This window comes from Pseudorasbora parva, chromosome 23 (genome assembly GCF_024679245.1).
Source record: "Pseudorasbora parva isolate DD20220531a chromosome 23, ASM2467924v1, whole genome shotgun sequence".
Lineage (NCBI taxonomy): Eukaryota > Metazoa > Chordata > Actinopteri > Cypriniformes > Gobionidae > Pseudorasbora > Pseudorasbora parva.
Window position 1 is genome coordinate 14,589,893 of NC_090194.1, and position 22,233 is coordinate 14,612,125.

At 38.0% G+C, this 22,233-nt stretch overlaps 1 protein-coding gene across 3 annotated transcripts in view; it reads right to left on the bottom strand.

Annotated features, from left to right (window-relative positions):
- arl15b (ADP-ribosylation factor-like 15b) overlaps positions 1-22,233 on the bottom strand; it is a 66,212-nt gene that overhangs the window by 31,503 nt on the left and 12,476 nt on the right. The window lies entirely within an intron of this gene.

Below are 22,233 nucleotides of genomic sequence, written 5' to 3' on the forward strand. Positions count from 1 at the left end.
CCATCTGGTTGAGAAAAAGTTACTGCTAAAGAAAAAAAACAAGTCTACCACACAGTGCCTCCATTGAAATCATATGGGCCGAAAGTCACCACAGCTTTCTGGGATAAGCAAGGACCCCAATATATTTCCGGAAAAACAGCCCTGTTTTCTGTAAGCTGCTGTCAGAGCCCTTTGGTTGACGTCATGACAGTGAGTGATAAAGCAAATAAAAAATTGGCCAATAAATTTCAACGGAGCAGAGTAGAACTAACCGCCAAAACACACACACACACACATAAAGAAGAAAGCCCGTAATACGGCTTAAACCGATCACATAACTTCACAGATCAAACGCTTCCTACTATATAGTCTAGGCAAGGAAGATCAAAGCATGTTTGACATGCACATTGCACAAGGAGGAGGCATTGTGTTGTGTAATGTTGCTACGGTATGGGTAATATGGCCCCTTTTGAGTAAAACCCCAGCTATCTACAGTCAGTGCAATATATTGTATGGCATTTTTCTCTTTCTGTCTGCCTCTTTTTTTGAGTTACAAAGTACATTTCACATCTGAAGGTCTTTATCTGGTTGGCTGCCTGTAGCTGCATCTCTAAAAAAGGAGACTCAAAACCTCTGTTGCAAAACCCTTCTTCTGCCTATATAGCATAGTACCCTGAGCCAGATGGACCCTCAAAAGTGACTGATTTGGAGCACTCTACATAGGCTGCAACACACAACAAAGCAAGACTTGATTTCAATGGAGTTTGATGTTAGCATGTTGCTAAGCTAACAAAGTAATTAGTTAGAATTCAGTTAATTCGTTTTTTGGCAATGCTTTTTCATGTTTAAATATTTACAATCAACATTCCTCTCATTTTTCTTTTACTGAGCTTGTTGCACTGCATTCTGGGACCGCCTGAAGGAAAAAATGCATACATTCTGGAACAGTGTTTTCATCACAAGTGCACCTAGAACTGCTGTCTAGGTAGGTAAACAACTAGGTTTTTCTACAGGGTGACTTTAACTATTGTTTTTTAGAAAATATTTCAAGAATCCGATACTCAAGAGGGCAAAACTTATTTTCAAATGTCTTTAGGAAGCTGGCTATAGAGTGCCCACCCACTTTTTAAGCAGACTTATTTTTCCGATAGGGATTTTTTATTTTATTTAAAAAGTCATTTTTAGAGTTATAAGCCAACCAACCAGCTACGAGGTGAATCAACAGACAAACTTAGATTTGAAGCATAAAAGTGAAAATCGAACAAATTCTTAACGTTAAATTCATAGAATTGGACTTTGTACTTAACAGCTTAAATGAGTGAAAGAACTACAATCCCATGAAAAGCATTGCAAAAGATTGAATGAAATATATTGAATGAATGAAATATGATTCAATGAAATGAAGTTTTTAATGTGTCAAAGTTTTGATTCTCTGATTGGTGGAAATCTCTCTGCAGAATCATAGGTAATGTAACTTTCATACTAGAAATTCATGCTGTTAAACACAATCATATAAAAAGAAACATTAAGGGGCTGATGACATCAACAAAAGCACATAACATCAATTAATAACCTTGTAGCTCTTAGTAGGCCTGTCTCTTGTAGCTCTTAGTTGGTCTGTCTCTAACATTTATAGGTTATTGTTAAAAAATTATGATGAATAAAAAATAAAATAAATGGAGTTTTTACTTTGGGAACCTGACTGTTGCACTTTATAATGTGGACAGTTAATATAACTTAAAAATTAAATCTATACGTGCACTGAATTATGAATTGCACTTTGACAGATGTGTGAAAATGAATGCCTACAAGATGTGTCTTGACAACAAAATGCTACTGACAACAAAAATTCGGGCTTAGAGGTAAATTAGCAAGAGGAATCTCTTAATGAAAGAGTGAGAAGTGTTATTGGAACACGGGATTACTTCATCAAACATAGGCTAGGAAAATTTGTGCTAAATGCATTAAATTGTCATGGTCATGTGACATGCTCAGTCAGACTGAGCGCAGATAACTTAAAACTGTGACAAATACAGTGAGAAATCACAACAGAATGCATTAGTTCATTCATTCATAATATAGCCTGAACATGGGCCTGTGAGAAAAATGGGAGGGGGTGTGGTAGGGTTTCACTCTAAATTGAAATACAGACTGAATTTGGGTGTATGATTATCAAATGCTGCCCTCTAGTGAACACTCTGGGCTTAACATCAATCAAAGCCAATTATTTTCCAAACATAGTAGTTGAGGGTTTGTTTGTTTGCTTCTAAAATGATGTGGTCTCCAGTGATGGTAAGCGAAAAGTAGTGATGCATTATGATTAAACCAAATATTATACAAGTGGTTTCAATGGGCTTCATCAGTGCACATTATTCCAAAGAAATGTTTTAGTACACTGAATGTACTAACGGTGGCTTACGTCACCCATCCTGTTTTTCTCAACTTCTCCTCCAACCACCTGATGTATAAAGACCAATATTCACAATCCAATCCATCCCCAGAGGGTAAAACAAAGCATTGCCGTACATTGTTTTTCCCAAGGAATATCTTGCCACATTCAAAAATACTTTACTGTTGACAAAACCATGGCCAACCAAGCAGGGAATGTGATATTACTAGATTTTTACATGTTCTGAAGGAAAGGTCATCTCCACGAACCAAGTATGCTTTGGTCATTGCTTTCTGGCCCAAAGTCAAAGGCTAATAAATGACGATGTCATTTGACATAAGAACTTTTTACTTCAAGTAATAGTTCATTAAAATATTTAATTTAATTTAAAGAAGAAAAAAAGCCAGAAAATGTACTTAGTAATAGTTCATTAAAAAAAATAATTTACTGCTTTCTTTATGCAAAATGAACCAGGCTGACAAAAAATAACTGCTTTTTTCTATGACCTATATTCTCTTTTATGAGTCTTGTGAAGCTGTTGTTTTAGGTGAACTATTTATTTAATACTACCCATTATTTGTCACCTGAGAACAACTACTGGCCCAGTTTCTCTCGGAGAGAGACAAAAACAATATATATCCTGCAGGGTTCCATGAAAACATATCCTTAAAACTGACATGCTTGGAACAGTAAACTTCTCAGTGAGAAAACGCTAGAAGCACTTACAAATCCACAAGATGGCAGCACTAACAATGTTCAAAAGAGTTTTCTTTAATCTTCTGATGATTTATAAAAATATAACAAATATGAAAATTATTTAGTCAAGGCTACAACAGAAAAAAAATATTATACATTGATTATATTATGCAAAAGTGCATCATCTTAGGCAGGATAGAGAGTAATGCACTTTTATGCAAAACAGGTTGGACCTGTAATATATCATACAAGTTTAAAAAAAAGGGAAAAAAAGAAAAGCCAGTAGGTCATAGAGTGGGTGTTTTGAAGTCTTTGTGTTCCACAGTGGAAAGTTTCTCTAATTTATGTACAAGCTTGTCAGCATACATGAGGATAGCAGCATGGGTGCTTTTAAAGTGCCACTATTATGCTATTTTAAAGTTTCCTCATTTAGTTTTGGAGGTCTCCAGCAACAGGTTTACATGCATCAAAGGCCAAATATATTTTCATTTTTCATAACTTAATTTTCTCACACATTACACATTATAGGTAATACTTCAGCCCACCGCTGATTTACAGTAGTATTTCAGTACGACAGTAACAACGAGAGTTAGCCGGTTAGCCAGATACAAAATATGAAACGCATAAACAAATGACGCTATACAGTATCCGCTGAAGTGTTTGAGGTGGTTCAAGTTTTCCCTTGTGTCTGCGCGCAATAAGTGGACGGCCAATATGCTAAAGTTCCGTCTTGACGTCAAAAAAAGTTATACTGTTGTCTGAAGTCAACTAATGACGTTCGTGGGGTTTTTACATTGAAAAACATAATAATGAATAAGTAAATAGGCTATTTTCTACACTGGTTTTGAGGCTCTCTCCTGAATGCTGGGTTCTGATGGGCGTGCTGCACTGGAGACTTGTAAGTAAAGGCCCACGGCTGGGATTGGAGAATATTTGCATATTTAATGAGCTTCAACTCCCTTGTCAGTTCACGGGAGGGATTTGAAAGCAGCAACCAGAAAAATTATTTGACAGGGTTGTCAAAAATGTATTTATCAAACAAACACAATGATTTATCTCTCATTCATCCACTCATGATTGATTGATTTTTTTATTACTTAACTTGGCCTGCCCCATCGGTGGATATAAGCGGAACTGCAAACACATAAGCGGGAGTGCGCTCTTCAAATATCAAGTCAAGAGAGTGGACATGAATGTTATTTCACTATTTAAGATTCCCCGGCCTGCCGACATGCTTACGCTTTGGTCTGGAAAACACATTGCCCTGGGACTTTGGGCTTGGTAAGACCCCTGGCCCATAACATTTCCATTCTAATCTGTTCTGATCCCGAATCGCAATTAACCAACAAATAAGGGATTCTCCAGCCTGTGACAGCGTGCTAAGGTATTTTCTGTTAGACACCTACACATAATCAATATCTGTAACAATGCAATACTATCACATATAAAAAAAACATGTTTTATTCACATAAGTGTGTTGCACCATTCCTCCTGTCGGATCCAATATAGAAGGAACAGGATTGTGTTTTAATCTCAATATGTCTGCAAATTCAGTGTTGACCTGTGTCTTGTTTACAAATGATTTTCTTGCCATATTCGGCATGTTTATTGCTCAATAACGCGATCAGTTTAGCTCCATGAGTCGGTGAGCGGGGCTACAGAAGCAGGCGTACACATAAAGGTGGTGTTTCACCCTTCTAAAGGGGGTCGCACACCGGACACGAAGCTCAGCGCCGCGTCTCAGCATGATTTTGAACAACTTCCTGAGTCGCCGCAGACAGGCGCTGAATGCCGCCGCCGGTGTGTGTGCACTCATTGAAAACAATGTGTTTGAATTTTAAAGACATGGCGCGGGCGCGGGCGCTGAGCTTCACGTCCGGTGTCCTTAATACGTCATTGATTTGAGAACCTTGTTTTCTGGCCCTGGTGTCTATAAAAGCTTTTCTTTTACTAACAAGGACGTTTTCAGCTCAGAAACTTACAGGATATTCTCATATTACCATGACCTTTTATATATCAAAGGCTCATGGGAAAGTTGATTTCTCAATTCATCACCCCTTTAATTGACTCAAAGTTGACTTTTACTTTTGAGAGACAATAACTTTATATACGGTGCACTTTCAAATTTAAAACTTTGTAGGATGTTTTCATTCACTTTTTCATTCACCAAATCGTACATGCAGTTCAATGCATGTATATGAATTGCATTTTTAAAGTATCGATTAATGTTTACCAATTAAAGGTGCACTATGCAGCTTTTGTCCACTGGAGGGCGCCTATGCAAAACAAATGTGTAGTTTGATGACGCAAAGTGTGAGCGCAGCATCTTGGGAGATGTGGTCTTCTCATCACAGCCGGTGAAAAATAGGACTCGGGCAAAAATCACGTTCATGCATGCGGTTATTAACGTTACTGTAGTCTAAAGCAGAGCAGGACCGAGTGTTATGGACCTGAGCACAGCTGCTGGAGCGATTGTTAAACAAATACCCGCCTTGCGAATACCGGGACTTTTATTATGACGGGACGGGACTCATTTGCCGGGCGCCTGCACAGATCCGCTCTTCCGGTTATGATTTTGAGGTAATGGAGCTCTGTTTATCATATTAGATACATTTAAGTGTGTTTAAAACGATGTTATGACGTTACTCCGTGGGTTCACTTGTTCACACTGCTAAGAGTAAAGCGCTCCTGCCAAATAAAAGCCGAAACCGAGGGTAGCGCAGATATGACGCAATTGACAGGCGACTCTCTCAAATGCAATGCTGAAACGTCCCTGTCCTTAGTTAAAATAGCAATTTTCTCACAATTTACAAATAGTTGGAAACATCTGGGATATTGTAGGTACTCAACTGAACAAAATATATAACACTGGCCTAGTGGTTTTTTGGATATTTTACTGCAAAAATACTACATAGTTCACCTTTAATAGATCTGCTCAAAAGATATGGCACTGAGCTACAAAATAAGACAAATAGTGGAAGTTGAACTTAAACGTTTAATGACATGTGAGTCTCAAGTAGATAATCACAAGGATATAAACACACCCCCTTTATTATAGAGCAAATTACACAACAACAATGGCCTAATCTTTACACACAGGTGACTGTCCTGATACATCACTGACAATCACCATCACATAGGCTTCAACAACAGTACAAAATAGGGATGTTGATTTATATAAATTCCCATGAACGATTGTTGTTTAAATTAAGAATCAATTAATCAATAATTCCGAAAAACCAGGTGGCACACTTCTTAAATAGTACACACTACTATCATGCTACAAAAAGCTGTCATTTCAAAGCTTAAAAGATTGGCTTTACTGTGAATATAGGGAAGATGACCATCACTTAACAATTCTTTGAATTTGCTGTGCTGTGCATTAGATGTGCTCTATTTAAAATTAAAATTAAATAAAAAATCAACTGCTTTACATCAAAATGTGATAGTAAAATCCTCGTACATAACAAATAGACTTGTGTCCAATGCTGGGTAGATTACTTACAAATTGTAGTCGGTTACTGATTCCAAATTACATGGCAAAAATGTTTACTTAGTAATACAATCCATTACATTACACATTTAATATAATAGTAATAATATAATCTGGCAACTTTTTGATTACTTTTGACCCATCTGTTGTACCAAATTGATATAAAAATACAAAGAGATGTAAATTACATCCCATTCTTTGTTATCAACAACATGAAGTGCATTAAAGGTTAGTTCACCAAAAAAATAAAATGTATGTCATTAATGACATCCTAATGTCGTTCCACACCCGTAAGACCTCCGTTCATCTTCAGCACACAGTTTAAGATATTTTATATTTAGTCCGAGAGCGTATGCAAGTTTTTGCACAGCTCACTATACTGTCCATGTCCAGAAAGGGAATAAAAACATCATCAAAGTAGTCCATATGTGACATCAGTTGGTTAATAAGAATTTCTTGAAGCATCGAAAAACCTGTGACTTCTCACCCCTGAACTTATACTAGATGGATGTACTCCCAGGTACAAGTTCTGATGTCACATAGCCCGCGAAACAATGGCAGCCCCAAATCGTTTATTAAAATAAGGTATTCATCTAACGTTACTTATCAGCAAATGTTATGCATTATCAGCAGCTTTTTTAGTGTTAGCTAGTTTTCAGTCCTTTGAGTGCAAGAATAAATTAATATTAAATACAATTCCAAATATATAATAATGTAAAATAAAAGGTATAACAATAACAGCTTATCTTGCCTTATGTGCCATTTTTCTCCTGTTTCCCTCAAATAAGCAAGGAGTAAGCACCTTTAGTGATATAAATGATTTTAAATGAGCATAACCGTACGGTCTGCCCTGCTTTGTTTACATTTCCCCACAATTCCTTGCGCTCAGGCAGTTTGGTGTGACTTTGCCTGGAACACTACAAAGTCGTTATTCGTGGTTTGAAGTCATAACTTACAGGCTCAACACCTGCCTGGATTGAACGCAGCATAATGTTAGCATCACTTCCTGCCTCCTGAGATACGGTCATCTAATCTGAGTTTTGAAGGCAGCATATAGATATATCATTGGCTGCCTTTGATATCCCACAATTCTGTGCGCTCCATTGCATGACAGTTGAGCTGGAAAAAAAAGATTGCGTCCAAAAGGTGTGTCTGGTCAGTTGCTGTAACAGTAAGTGCTTTTTTAACCAATTTTTTCAATTTTCTAGAGAGAAAAGCTCTCACCAGAGCTCTCTCTATTTTGCTGTAGATCATTAAACTGTTACACTGCCTAAGAAGTCTATCCAAAAATCAGTTACGTGAGGTGCCTTCATGCACAAACACTGCCTTAGTTACAAGCCATTGCCTGATAAGGCAGCGAGGCAACGATTTCCAGTGATAGTCACATGACTAGTGGCTGGTCTGACTGTAATTCCACAGCCTGGAAGATCTTCTAAGCAGTAAGCTTTTATAGAAAGAAAAATGTAAAAGATAAAAATGAAGTAGTAAGGCAAATCAAAGAATTATGAATACTGTAATGCCATTTTGAGAATAACATGTTATCAGTAAAAAAGTAACTGTTGTCTGTCAGATTACGAGTATTATAAAATGTAATCTAATTACAAGCATTTCATTTTTGGAATCTGATTATGTAATCTAGATTACATGTAATCAGGTACTACCCAGCATGTCTTTATTTAGAGCAGGTGGTCTTGAACGAGCCCAAACACACCACAAGACTATACATAGACTGTGACATACTGGTTGGCTAAAGCCATAGGACTTCTGGGATCCGACTGCGTCACGACTAGGGATGAAACGATTACCGGTTTCACAATAAACCACGATAAAGTGTACTGACGGTTAGTACGGCTGTGATTATCACGATTTTGAAAACTCGCGGTAAATCCTGTCGCAACGCTGTTTTCTGAATATGAAGAAATGACAGAAGGCAGTGACAGCACCGGTAGATTTTCCAGCCATCTAAAAGGACCAAATCTGAGGTGTGGCCATATTTTGGCTTTTACAAAAATTAATCGAAGATGCTCTGGTCACCCTGTCTGCAGAAGAACATGCCAGAAGAAAGTTGCTTTAATGGGGCTGCGAAGATTTGCGAACGCAAGGCAAGTGGACTTTGACCTCAGTACCAAAACTAGGAAATAATAACGTGAAGCTTGAGCCAAAGATGAACGAACAATTTCAGACACGACTAGGGTGACATTTAAGGAATAATAATCAGGGCTTGACATTAAATCTGTGTATCATTCGTTCAATCGTTTTTTAATTTAATATTGAAAATAGAAAAATTAGATTTCGGCTTGATTTTTCGTTCAGAGGTAGAAAAATGAACAAACAGTTTGAATATTCGATTTCTGCACGTAGGCTGGAATTATACGCCCCTTTCTGCTGATTGGTCAGCCGAAGATTAGGCTTGGGCGGTAATACGGTAAAATGGTATACCGCGGGATCTAAAAATAGCAACGGTATCAGTTTCAATACCGTCAAAAAAAAACAGATCAACTTACATATTGCTGATCAACAATTAATTATTAAATATTTAATAAGTTGAACTAATTAAACTATTTACATATTAAATACTATTTATTTATTAAATGCCTAAATATGTGTATGCGTTGTTGTGACAGAGTGGATGAGAGAGAGAGAGAGAGAGAGAGAGAGAGAGAGAGAGAGAGAGAGAGAGAGAGAGAGGGGAAAAGACGGCGAGTCGGGCACTGAGTTATTCGGTCTCGAAAAAGAACACAACTTCTGCAGTTTGGAAGTATTTTGGGTTTTGACGGTAAATACAGGCGAGGCAATTTGCAAATTGTGCAACAAAAAGATGACCGCGAGAGATGGAAATACCTTGAACCTAAGGGCGCATATCCGAAACCACCATCCACTCACTGCTGCGTGGATGAAAAACTGAGCGCACCGTCGGACTATGCTGTAATATTGCCGAAGCCTTTTGTCACACAGCTGGCAATGTAAGCAATAAGCATGAACTCCACAAAAATCAAGTGGACATGGGACTCACAAAAAAAAAAAGTCAATTGTCTGACAATTGTCTCATAACGGTAAGCATAAAACGTGCAGAGAGTTTCTCAGGGGCAGGGGCTCAAATGTAAAAAATAAAATAAAAATATAGGCCTATATATATATATATGAGCCAAGCCAACAGTTTGGTGACGCTGTCTGAGCCTTACATCATAATGTTTTAATTATTCACGGTAATACCGTATACCGAGGTAAAATAGGGAGGAGGTTTGACGGTATCAAAATTTGGATACCGCCCAAGCCTACCGAAGATCAAACAATTTCGTCATCAATTCTTCCGCACATCATAATAGAAGTCCTGCGCATCTACCGCTGTACGGATTCTTAACGCGTTTTGCAGCTACATTTAATATTTTATTTATTAATCAAACAACCAGACTAACGAATGTCTCGACACAACCAGTGATGGGGCAGAGCTTAGGCAGGGTTTTTCTGTGTAGACCAGTGGCTTTAGACCGCAGCAGTGCCCGGGGCTATCCTACCGGTCCACCCGGACTGTAAAAACACGTTTTTTTATCATGAAACATGAAAATCATGAGCCCGTTTGGGCTCGTACACAAAATATGCTAGATTTAAATGCTTCATAGCTGAAAGGACACTGATGAGAATATTGCTTGAGAACATATTTATAGAGATAATTTGAGAGATTATTTTCCACCAAATTATGTGGTACTTTTGACGACAGACAATATAAGGAAGGAAATCCCACCGAATCTTGCTTAAAAGAGTGCATAAAGCTGCTTGATGTATTTGTTGTTTTTTGATTTTCAAATATAAAACTTGTTGAAATGTTTTCAGTGTGTGCATCTGTTCTTTTTGAACACTGTCTTATTTGAAAAAAACTGTGATAACATTGATAATTTTGGTCACTATAATAGTGATGTTAAATTTCCATACCGTTTCATCCCTAGTCACGACCATGATGCAGGGTTTTCCAATGTCATTTGAAAGTTCAACAAATAGGTATGGTGGGTGAGCATATTGTAGGGACGATGTGTAGACCAATCGGACACTGTTCTACAGTTGGAATGCGCTTGGATTGGTTTGATCGTTAGATTGACAGGTTTTGATTTACCATGCGCCATAGAATAGGAGCTCACGCTGAAATGGCACTAGAAGATCACTCATCCACCAGGCTCTTATAATTTTGTTGTTTATTCTATGTACTTTGATTGTGGCGGTTACACAAGTAGTTCTTATGTTCAGAAAAATCACTTATTTGGAGAGTTTTTGGACCCTTGCTTAATTATGTTACGAAGCCTCAAAACTACACATTTTAAAGATGACCACGCTTAATTGACCATAGTTGTTGATTAAAGTTTCATTGATTAAATTATTCTCAACAATTAATCGATTGCCTATTAATCATTAGCATCTCTAGTACAAAAGGCTAAATCCAGAAGACAAAATGCGTACTAATTCAGGAGTTCTATTCACAATGGGCTGGGTGTTTTCACAAGCTCCTCAAGGCCCCAGAGGCATTTTCATCTATAGGGAAACAGCCACCAATGACCGCCAGCCGGTCTGATGCCCAAAACTGATGCCCATCATACACACCACATTACTATTATGATGGTGCTTCCAGGTAAATACAGGCTGGGCACACTGCCAGCTGGAACAGGCCAACAACAGGAAACAGGAAGGGCCCGAACTGTGATTGATGCCACAATCGGATGACTGGGAGGAAGAGGTAATCCCATGCCTGAAATGCACCAGAGACGTGCTGGCGCACAATAAAAGCAAACAGCACCTGTTTGTTCTAGGATAAAGGTAAGGGAAAGTAGAAAAATTATATCATAGATGCAAGGTCTTAAAAACACAAGAAACTTCAAGAAGTTGACTTGCGTGGCAATTTTTAGCAATCCCCTTTATCCAAAGCCACTTACAAATGAGAACAATAGAAGCAATCAAACCAACAATAGGAAAACATTATGCAAGTGCTGTGAGTCCCAGTTAGTCTAGCACAATTATATGTAGCAATAGAAAAAAAGAGACAAAATAGAATAGTACGTTTTAGTAGTAATAGGTCAAGTGTTGACGAAAAAGATGCTTCAGCTGTTTCTTGAAAATGAACTCATTCCACCAGAAGGGAACAGTCCAGCTAAAAGTCTGTAAAAGTAATTTTGTGCCTCTTTGGGATGGCACCACAAGGGGCTGTTTGCTTTCTGGAGGGCACATAAGCCTGAAGTAAGGAGTTTAGGTATCAGTTAAGTGGCTTAGCCAGGAGGGCACATGGCTGCCATGTTTATTATACAAATATTAACTAATAATGTTAACTAACAGTTGTTTAAATTATTTTAATGTAATTAGAAATGTATTTTTTACAGTCTATGGTTTTCTAGTTCAGTAGGGTAAGGTGAATGGCATTAAGTTTTGACGCAATTCGACCTGAGGTTGGAATCGGCCTTTTGCCAAACCCGCTCTTAGTGTTGTCACAATACCAAAATTATGACTTTGAGACGATACCAGACTAAAATACCTCGATACCAATACTAAATCGATACCATGATTTAAAAAAAAAAAACAACATAATGAATAATATGACAACAGAACTTATTATTCATTGTTTTATTTTATTTTTTTTACTAAAAATTCACTTGGCCTGCATGTTCCTGCTCTGGTTTTTGACCATTCCCTCCTCTCATAGCTATAATAAAGGCCAGTGTGAACATCCTTACGGAGATCACATTATCAATCATGTTATCATTCACTAACCTTTCTTTCACTTTCAGGTTGGGATAACCAAGATCTTATTTCATGATATGAGTAATTTCATTTTTTTAATGTAATTTTAGAATTATAATGTAGAGTTTTAATTGTATCTCTGTTTTTAAAAATAAGCAAAAAATGCAAGTTACAAACAATATGATAAAAACAGCTTTATTTTTCAGCTACATTAGGTCTATTTAACAGTAGCAAGTCAAGAAAAACATTTAATTTAATAATCAAATATAAAACTGCTTACTTAGTGTTCACTCTATAATTTAACTATACACAGATTCTTAACAAATATATTTTAGTTATTTAGCCAAGCACGTGGTGTTTTTTCTATTTTTCATTGGTGTTTGAATAACATTAATCACACAGAATATTAGGTCTGGCTTATGTCCTGCACGGATCCAATTACATCAATACGATCACTAAAGACATATCCAACTGTGTTTACCTGAATACTCGCCAGACCGTGCATTTTTACATATTTTTGACCATTCAAACCCAAACAATAATCCGCGAAAGAACTGAATGGCGATCACATGCTGTCTGAAAGGCGTGCGCGCTTCAGTCCGGCAGTTTTTCTTCTCACGCGCACATAATTCTGTTGCTTTCTTTGTCATTCGCTGCGATTATATATTTAACTCTTCTACTTCCAATGTTTAGTGAACGGTGGAAGCAGAGCTCTCAGCTCTGCACACCACACGTCCTGACACCTGCTGTCACAGTCACACATCGACGCAAATTAAGAAATACAGCTCATATTAGCGCTGTCCTCCTTAAAGTACCGGTACTAATAAAAGTCCATATTGTACCGTTTGTAATAGCAGGGTATCGCAATACTTTTCTAGGTACCGGTATATTGAGTTCGCTCTACTTCCTTTTCCCATCACATATCAGATTGGAAAGCCGTTTATTTTCAATAAAAATTAAGAAAATATTTCAAAAGGGGAAATAAAGTGTCTAACGTGTTGTAACAGCAGCTCATATTTTGTATGTGACAGATTGTAGCTACAGTTTTGGGTTATGTTGACAGTGACACTGACTGGGCACGTTCGTGACTGAGATTAATGGTTTTACAAGGTGTTTTATGATTTTTTTTCTTCGTAGGATCAAAGAAAATAAGATTGAAATAACCTGAATATTGAGTCTGTCCGTTATTTTACCTGAGAGCATAGGTATAATTTGCAGATGGCACATGTACTTTGCGGATGGATCTTCCTAAAGCCAGAGACACACCAAGCTGACATCAAATAACTTGCAGCGACAAAACTTGACTTTTGCCTTGTGTCAGCTGTGTCTTGACCATAAAAACTGCACTTGAACACAACAAAAGGACTAAAGGCGACTATCAACTTGCTTGTACATGCGCCTGTAAGTAAATATCTGGCTATATTAGCAGGTATCCATTTTTCATCATTCAAAAAGGGAAACTGAAACTAGGCCTGCAGATACACAAACCGTAAACAAAGCAGTGCTTGCTTACTTTGAATATCAATCACAGTGATTACTTTCTGTATTCCATTCGGTTCATGTTATTATGAAAAATATTTGTGCATTGAATGCTCAGGTAAGATGAAGTAAAATTATAACAGCTGACTATCGGCTTGTGTGTCCCGGCCCTAATGTTGTACAAGGCATATCTGCATGGGCAGGCAGTTCTAGCAATGTGGTCTTTGAAGTTTAACTGATCACCAAAAACATATCCAAGGCTCCTGTTTTTCTTGGAAGGAATTATGGTTGACGAACCTAGCTGAATGGACAAGTTCTGATAAAGTGTGGCCGAGACCACAAGGTAGCTCAGTCTTGGCAAGGTGGCCCTACGCTTTTAATATATAGAACTAGGCTTGGGCGGTAATACGGTAAAATGGTATACCGCGGGATCTAAAAATAGCAACGGTATCAGTTTCAATACCGTCAAACCGTCAAAAAAACAAAAACATATCAACTTACATATTCCTGATCAACGTATTAATTATTAAATATTTAATATTTAATAAGTTGAACTAATTAAACTATATTACATATTAAATATGATTTATTTATTTAATGCCTAAATATGTGTATGCGCTTTTGTCGTGACAGCGTGGATGAGAGAGAGAGAGAGAGAGGGGAAAAGACGGCGAGTCGTGCACTGAGTTATTCGGTCTCGAAAAAGAACACAACTTCTGCAGTTTGGAAGTATTTGGGGTTTTGATCGAACGAGAAGGGAGAGGCGGTAAATACAGACGAGGCAATTTGCAAATTGTGCAACAAAAAGATGACCGCGAGAGATGGAAATACCTTGAACCTAAGGGCGCATATACTCACTGCTGCGTGGATGAAAAACCGAGCGCACCCTCAGACTATGCTGTAATATTGCCGAAGCCTTTTGTCACACAGCTGGCAATGTAAGCAATAAGCATGAACTCCACAAGAATCAAGTGGACATGGGACTCACAAAACAAATGTCAATTGTCTGACAATTGCCTCATAACGGTAAGCATAAAACGTGCAGAGTTCCTCAGGGGCAGGGGCTCAAATGTAAAAAAAATAAAAGTACAGTGTATATATATATATATATATATATATATACATACATACTTTGCATCACATAAATAAATTATATTAAAATGTAGGCTATGTTAAAATAGAAAACCTTTTTTTCTGTATTTTTTATCAAATATATGCAGACTTGACTCACATAAGGAACTTAAAAATCTGAATGCAAATTTTAACAAATGGAATAACATTAATGGGCTTATTTTTTATGCATTCATTCGTTTAGGCCTATTCATTCGTTCTTTCGTTTATTTAGGCCAGTTAACTCATTCATTCGTTAAAAGAACGAATGAATAAGCCTAAATAAATATCGGCAAAAAACAAGCCGATGCAATCGCAGGTCCCGCGGCATCGGCACAGGACCGAGTCGGAGCTCAAATGACAGCCCACTGTTTGGAGCCATTTACTCGAGGACCCACTTCTCTGGTGGAAAAATGCTACCGGGCGTTTTCCCCAGGTGGCACGAAAGCCAACTGTGCGTCTGTGCCACAAGCACAACGGTTTTCAGCCCCGCAGGTAAAGTTGTCAGTCCACGACGTGCCCTGTTAAAGCCAGACAAAGTAAACGTTGATTTTTCTAGCAAAAAATCTTGACTAGATTTGATGCCACTTGCCATTCGTTTCTTTTTTCTTTCTTTTTCTCCCCCATTTCATTTATTGTTATTTATTTAATTAATTAATTCGTTAATCAATTGATTCAGGTAGCCTATTTTATTTGGTTTTCGTTAAAAACAATATTGTTCAGAAGACTGGAAAGAAGTTATTTTTATTTAGGCCTATTGCTTTGCAATCATTTTTATAATATGGATGTTTGTGTTAATTCAACTCTGGTTGACTGTTGTGGGTCTATTTACACTTTTTTTTATAAGCTGCTCTTTAAAGTTGTTCCTGGCAGTGTGATTTGATTTAATTCATTTGTGTGCGCTAAACCTGTTCTGGATGTTTATGTTAATTTAATTATGTTTGACTGTTGTATTGCACTTTTTTTAAACTGTTATTTGTTGCTAATAACAGTTGTTAATATTGTTGTGCATGTTATTTTGTGATTGTTTCAGTATTAATTTTTGGTATTCAGTTTCTGAACGGTTTTGGCACAAGCCAAACGTTTGTTGACACTGTCTGAGCCTTAAATCAAAATATTTTAATTATTCACGGTAATACCGTATACCGAGGTAAAATAGGGAGGAGGTTTGACGGTATCAAAATTTGGATACCGCCCAAGCCTATATAGAACTCATTTAAAACTCAAGAGGGATAAAAGTTGGAGAAATTATCTGTGGAAATGCAGATTACCTATAACCTAACAATATTTTCAGCCATTATACAGTTAAATTTGACATGAAACAGACATTCTCTTCTCTATTGTAATGTAAAATATCAGAATGAAATGGATTCTGAAACAAGAAAAAAAAAAAAAAGTAGGGTGGAACTTGACTTTGAGGCTAACTGCTGTGATCTCATGTGAGTGACAGGTTGTCCTGGGTTGTTTTTTTCCATTTTTATTCATTTCTGTAAGAATTAAAAGCGAACTAAGAACTTTCAGAACTATCTCTAACATCAATGTAGTGGAATTCTGAGTCAATAGAGCGCATAGGGATTTGCACAGTATTAAAACTGTTGCAGGATAAAAGGAAGGGGCTCAATAAAGCTGTAGCTTTTCCCACTGCTCCTCCACTGATGGTATTAGGCTATAAATTTCCACCGTTTCCCCTCCTTCAGCATTTAAACATGCTGAATAACAACCACTAATCTCCAAACATCAGATAGAACACTTCAGATAATAATACTATTCTCAGCCCTTAGGAACCGTCAAACAATCACATCATGTGCAGGGTCAAGCTGTGCCCTAAATAACCGGTGAATGGGGATTTTATTTAGTCTTTCTCAACAGTGAGTGCAGGGCCATTGAGCGATGGCTTGAGTTATGGTGGCAGAATCGGGAACGGCCCGGGGAAGCCTACAAACTCAGTGCAGTGGTATCTCATTCAGGAAGTTTCTTTTTGTTTTCCAATTCCATGATGATTTACACCCAGTTCCCACCTTTGATGGGCTGTATTTTGAGTGGTATCCTGTTTGGTCTGATGAGGATTCTAATTCCCAGCAGCTCCTGGGTCCCACTAGTCATACTGGACTGTGGGATATTCCCCCGCTCGAGAGGAACTCTGCGACCTAACTGCCACATCCTGACTTATCAAAGCACGGAAGTGAAGCATGCAGAATACATGGCTAGAGTCTCCATTCCAACACCAGCCAGTCTCCAGTGTGGGCCGCCGTCTGCCAGAGATGTGGTCCAACCTCCTACTGTAACGCTCATCTAAGTACACTAAGTAACGATGTACAAACCCGCTTCCAAAAAAGTTGGGACTGTAGAAACTCTGAATAAAAAAGGGATTTAATAATCTACAAATCTCATAAACTTATATTTTATTGACAATAGAATATAGATAACATCAAATGTTGAAAGTGATACATTTTTAAATGCCATGCCAAATATGGGCTCATTTTGGATTTCAACATTCCAAAAAAGTTGGGACAGGTAGCAATAAGAGGCCGTAAAAGTTAAATGTAGATATAAGGAACAGCTGGAGGACCAATTTGCAACTTATTCGGTTAATTGGCAACATGATTGGGTATAAAAAGAGTCTCTCAGTGTGGCAGTGTCTCTCAGAAGTCAATATGGGCAGAGGATCACAAATTCTCCCAATGCTGCAGCGAAAAATAGTGCAGCAATATCAGAAAAGAGTTTATCAGAGAACAATTGCAAAGAGCTTGAAGTTATTATTATCCTCTACAGTGCATAGTATCATCCAAAGATTCAGAGAATCTGGAACAATCTCTGTGCGTAAGGGTCAAGGCCGGAATACCATACTGGATGCCCATGATCTTCTGGCCCTTAGACGGCACTGCATCACATAAAGGAATGCTACTGTAATGCAAATCACAACATGGGCTTAGGAATACTTCCAGAAAACATTGTCGGTGAACACAATCCACCGTGCCATTCGCCGTTGCCGGCTAAAACTCTTTAGATCAAAAAAGAAGCCATATCTAAACATGATCCAGAAGCGCAGGCATTTTCTCTGGGCCAAGGCTCATTGGGACTGTGGCAAAGTGGAAACCTGTTCTATGGTCAGACAAATCAACATTTAAAGTTCTTTTTGGAAAACTGGGACGCCATGTAATCTGGACTTAAGCGGACAACCCAAGTTGTTATTAGCGCTCAGTTCAGAAGCCTGCATCTGATGGTATGGGGTTGCATACGTGCATGTGGCATGGGCAGCTTACACATCTTGAAAGGCACCATCAATGCTGAAAGGTATATCCAAGTTCTAGAACAACATATACTCCCACCCAGACCCAGACTCTATAGACTTCCTCAGCATGGTAACAGTAACACAAAGAGGATTTGTTTTCAGTGTAGAAACAGGGTCAAAGTAGTTGTTCTCGGGCAGCCAATGCTTCAGACAGACCACTGGCTGGCATTATTCAAATCACAAACCTATGTAGGTTCATGCAGGAAGTAAGACTAGAATTACTGACAAATCTTTCCAGGCAATTCAGAATCAGTTCTTTCTTTTGGTGGACAATAACTCCATTTATCATGCACTTTGATCTTTGCAACTTTGCAGAGCTTTTACATTCACAAACAGCTATATTAAACACTACATCAAAGGTAATATGCAAAAAAAGCTGCACAGCGATTCTGTGACACACACAAACACAAACACACACACAACACTTGCACACAGAAAGCCGTTTCAGACAGCGCTTGAACTGACAAAAACACAAAATTATGCGTATATTAATTTGTATAGTATCCTTGTAAGCACAATCTTAAAGGAATAGTGAAAATGAATTTCTTTCTTCTGCTGAAAAAAAAGAAGATCTTTTAAAGAATGTCATTAACCAAACAGCTGATGGTCCCCATTGAGTTCCATAGATGGTGACCATGAACTAGTCACTGACATTCTTTAAAATATCTTCTTTTGTGTTCAGCAGAAGAAAGAAACTCATACAGCTTTGGAACAAGTTGAGGGAGAGTAAATGATGACACAATTTTTTAGCCTAGAAATCTAGACGCACCCTAGCGGCAGCAAATCTAATCTGCCCTTGAGTGTCGTCTAGTAACTCTCAATAACCATCTGAGCTGTAATCCCCAAACTCTTGCCGGGCCAATCAGTCGGTGGGTGAGTGGGACCATAATGACGACGGACAAGTTGCGTTTGTGTGCTTCTAGTAAACACAGAAACTGGCGAACAGCGGTCTTTCGAATCAGCTTTGACCACGACTCTGGAAGACTTGGAGTTAAGCTTCTCTCTGAGAAAATTCTCATTCTTAAAAAGCGAAGATGTGTTCGGAGTTTTGCTGACTGGATACGGCGAATGTTTAATCTATCAGCGAGCTCTGTTTCACCTTCGTTGCCCTGGTTGTAGCAGCGCTATCCTATCGCGTGCAGAGGGAGTTTGAAAGACAACCGTTTATCCCGCCCCTCGGATTGAGCCCTGTCTATGGTGAGTTTCCAGACCAAACATCTTGATGTGGGTCTGGCTTGTCAGGCTAACAATTTTTAGTTTAGCGTGAACAATTACATTAAATTAGTTAAATGAAGTCTAATAAATGTTAAAATTGATGGCCTTCAATACTATAATTAATGGCTGAGGACTGAGGACAAAAAAAAAATTCACAGCGATATCAGTAACAGTACTGGTATCAGTGATATTGGCCTTTCTTTCTACATTAATTTGGAGATTCAATGTAAACGTATTAAAATATATTAAACACTTAGCTGTTAGGTGCGATTAATTACGACTCATTACAGAAAAATGTACCATTGCTTAGTTACTTTTTTTAATTATTTGGCTAATTTGAAAATATGCAGTTTTCACATTCTTAATACTCTAAAACTACAGTTAAAAAGGGAAGACCAATCAAGAATCAGAGTCAAGACTGAGTTACAATACTCTGAAGTCCGAGAACATGAAAATAGACCATGATTTAGACTCGAGAATTCATTGGTCTTGTTGGACTAAAAAGCATGTGGTCCTAAAACCTGAGTTTATATCCAAGGTCTCGATTTTGTCAGAAATAAGGGCCAAGACCATTAACATATTTTCATGGTCTTGGTGGACTTGATGGACTCTGTCTTGACTATTGTATGTCCCATCATCAGTTTCTGAGACGTTCAAATAACCTTGTTTGAAACCAGCAAATACTTCACAGTCAAAGTCACTTTTGATCACATTTCAAAAGAGGAAGTCCCATTTCTGTCTCGGTTCTGATATGTGAATGTTTGATGTTTGAACAACTGACTTGCTTAACCATGTCTGCTTATTTCTGGTTTGCATGCATGCTTTCGGAAATATAAACCACTTTAACCTAGCCTATAAACAAAGGTCATTTAGTGTGCAAAAGTGACACTGAAAACACCACCTAACTGGTTTTACAAAGTAAACCACAGATAAACAAAGATAAATCTAGCCTGAGGGTGGGTTCTCTACAAGGCTGCTTACATTCACTATCTTATAGTGAATGTTTACATTCACTATCTATAGCAACATCAAGTCTAACTTACTAATTACCAGAAATTTGTCAATTATCTGTCCAATTTTTCCCCGGAGCAACCTGGGGCAAGACACTTGCTCATGTACACAATGATGATAGTGTGTCATTTGAACCTACAAGATATTATCTTTTCTAGCCCAGACCATAAAGAACTATGCAACACCAAATGGCTCATGAACGGTATAAAAAATTATGATGTTTTAATGTTTTGTATGTAATGTAATGTTATGTATCTTTTAATGTTTTGGTGCAACTAACCTGGGGTGAGTTTCTTAAAGGCAACTATTGTTGCAACTTCCATTCTTACAAACAGAGCTTAATGGAACTTGCGACCATAGTTAGCTAACCATGCTCTTGGAAAACACATCCCTGGTTAACCCCCTCAGGAGATTCAGCGCTTCAGTGCTGGGAAGGTGAATCTGTATTTAAACTGGGTCATTAATGTAGTAGAAATGTGAAATTATTTTTAATCTGTGCTTTCTAGACTGAGAAAAGACAGAAAATGTATTTTTGTCTCATAGGGATGAAAGACAACAATACCCAGGATGCTTCACTGCCGAGGCCACTCCCAAAGCCACCTACTGGATCACTGGATCACTTTCCCATTGTGTTCATTATCACAAAATCAGTTCAGTTAAAGAACAGACACTACAATTAAAAACTGAACATATCTGTTCAATATAATGTAATGTAGCCGCTTAGGGCGTGTCACAGCACAAACGCTGCAGGAGTCAGATTACATTCATCCTGATGAATGAGCTCTCATGATGATGAGAGCTGAGGTAAACATGTCTGCAGCACCTCTGTCAGAAACTGAAGCCTCCGCGCCTCGATCCCCCCTCGATTTAGTTAGTTATTTGACGCTATAAAAACGGGGTGTGTGACGTAATGATGATGGGGGGGGGGGTTAGAACGATCATTTGAATATACTCTAGGGTTTCTACTGATAGAAAGCCATATGCTAATCGCTGAAGTAACCCTTTAATAATCTTGTAAGCAAAACTTGATTCAGAAGACATTTCTTTACTCCTGAATGTTGCATGAATCTAGCCAATCAAACTGAAAGTGTTGATTTTGGCCAGCGCTGACCATTTTAATGTGCAATAAGCATCAGACGGTCTGTGAATGGACTGTGGGTGGTCTGTTGCAGTTCCTTCTGTGGGTGAGACAGAAGAACAGGTGCCTAGCCTTTGGGCTTGCAGGTCCGACTGAATGCTCCACTTTTCAAGCAGTGAGGCTTGTCATGGCCGTTAAATCAAACTGAGCCTGTTGAATAAACATGAGAGTCACTGTGACTAGTGACCTCAGAGCATCCATTAAAAGATCTTCCTGATAAAACGACAATTTAACACACCATTAGCATTGAAACGAGATCACACAGGGCACAAGCCCACATTACAGAAGCTTAAAGACCTTTTTAGGAGTTTTTGTGGCTTTCAGTTCATGTCTCTGTGCTTTGAGGCCAACTCTACTCCAACGCTTGTGTACCCGTAAAAACGGACAAAATTCAGTTAGCAGATATTTAAAACGTTTTTTTCTGGTGGGAAATTACTGATGACACATATTGGACATATACATATTTATGTCCAAACAAAATCCTGGTTATTTAACAAAAATGATGAGCTTTTCGAGTGTTTCAATAGGAAATATATTAACACACAAACGAAAACTGCGCTCACCAAACCATTTAATGTGGTGTTTAATAAATCTGGGTGTAGACCACCCAACCAGAAGCTAAAATGTTCTCTTTTTTGATTACATTTGGAAGATCATTATGATAGCTAACCATATCCCAGCCACATAATCATTTCAAATTGAGAATATAAGAT